Here is a 2,281-nt window from a genome sequence, read left to right on the forward strand (position 1 = left end):
AACCATCGTAAGGAATTTGATTAAACATTGTAGTCGATATAAAATATCTTAAGAGGCATTTATGGAAATTGTGGAGAAAGATTTCACAATAAATAAAATGCCGATTAATAAGATTCAATTTCCATATGGATAATGTACGTGAAATCATTGGTTAATGTTAAAAAAAAAAGTTGCCGTTTGCAGTAATGGTGGGTCATTGAATATAAAAAGCACACTCATCGCCTAATTGGTCGAGAATCGTTAAGGAATTTCTTCTTCAAGTGTTGTTTTGTTAGAGTCTAAATATATTCCCTCCCATCTGACTGCACTGTGGTGGATTTTGAGACGTTAGTTTTTAACGGTTAAGGGTTCCAGACACGCCAAAGTCAGTGAATTGTCAGATTCTTTTGTACCAACTATCTTAAATAAAAGATATCGGTTCACACTATCAAAACCAGACGTATTGTCATCACAGTTCAGACACTGGGCGCTTCACACCACAAGCTTACTGAAAAAGCGCGCTCGGTTGTCAATATAGGCTACAGTCATGACTTTGACACGTCACGTGTTGTCGCGAATTTCTCCAGAAACATCTAACGAATTTGAACTTGATCATGTTTAGTGCCCTCAAAGTCATAATTTACTTTTCTTTTGTTTCTATTTTGTTTCGATTCTGAACATAAAAAATGTGTGCCACGAACAATCTTGTTATAATATCTTTTAAAAGTTCTTAAAATTTGTGAACGGAGCAATAAATCCAATTTTGTCTCTATTTATGTTCATGTTTTTAAAACTATTAAACGGTGGTGTTCGACATTTGTATGATTAAATTATAACAGTTCTTCGTGTTTACCGTCGACGTTTAAATAAAAAATAAATAAATAAATAAATAAATAAGGGAAATAAAAAAACAAGTTGAGTCGAGTTAATCATTCTCTTATTGCTCTTCTGTATCCCTACTGATTTTACAAAAGTTTAAAAATAAATAGAAAATAAAAGTAGAACATTTTTAAGAAAGGTGACTAATGTCTTCAAGTGTTGTTTTGTTAGTGTCTAAATAGATCCCCTCCCCACCCTGCTACACTGAGGGCTCTAGACACGCACAATTGACTGAATTGTCAATTTCTTTTGTTTCAAACTATTAAACAAAGAGTTATCGGTTCACACTATAAAAACTAGACGTATTGTCATCTCATTCCAGACAGTGGGTGCTTAACGCCACAAGGCTGCTGAAAGAGCGCACCCAAGAGGTCGATAAGAACTACAACTACGACCTTTGACACGTTACCGTGACGTCACGAATTTGGCTTCTACAAAAAATCTAATGCACTTGAAAGTCTGGCTATACAATGTACCTGAAACAAAAGCGATCCTCATGTCTAAAGCCAAGATCATCTAGCGCCCTCAAAGTTATTATATATACGTCGTTTGTTTTTATTTTGTTTTGAATTTGAAAATGATAAATAAGTACCATGGAAAATTACAAAAAAAGACTTATCAATTAATTCTTGAATGTGGTTCTTCAAACTTGTGCACTGATCGACAACTTCTCGACTCGCTTAACTGACGTATTTTGTCAAATAATACGAAGAAATAAATTTAACTTTACATCAACCACCCGGTTGTAATCATTCGGATCGTTTTAATCACCTATGTATCCCATAGTGAACAGCTTTCACATTTTAGACAGGTCATTTTATGCCATCCGGACAAAATTCTCTATTTTAAAGAGTGGTTTCCGGTCACGGAATTCGCCTAACTTTTCGATCTTACATGTGCACAGCAATTAAATGCCGAACGTTTCGGCCGCGGACGGTAATACATAGTCTATTACGCGATGTCGGCATACAGTTATAATTTCATTTAGAATATTTTCACGTTGTGGCTAAGATCATCCCACCAGAAACGCTGTTCTTGTGTGTGACCGAAACAGTAGTCCATTGTTTTTGTTTTACGCTCATATATTGAAAACGGAACTGAAAACATAACGCGATATGAGTATTCAGAGTAATGGAGTTTATCGATGTGCAGATACACGCCCTCGCGTTTGGCGTTGCCCTCATACTGGTTTTACAAACGTACAAAACTAAATCCTCGGGGGCGGAGCTACGTCACAGACGTTCCACGTTGCTAAGACGCGCACCACTGTACCATGCATTTCTATTGGCTCTGTGCGCGCTGCTGTGGAACGCCGGTCGAGCCGGTGAAAATTCAAGAAAACAACACAAACTCAACTTTGAAGTAATCCCGAACAACCAAATTTATATATGTTACACACGTAGGGCTAATCTTGTTACACTGT

The sequence above is a fragment of the Saccoglossus kowalevskii genome, chromosome 22 (assembly GCF_978046115.1).
Source record: "Saccoglossus kowalevskii chromosome 22, keSacKowa6.1, whole genome shotgun sequence".
Taxonomy (NCBI): Eukaryota; Metazoa; Hemichordata; class Enteropneusta; family Harrimaniidae; genus Saccoglossus; species Saccoglossus kowalevskii.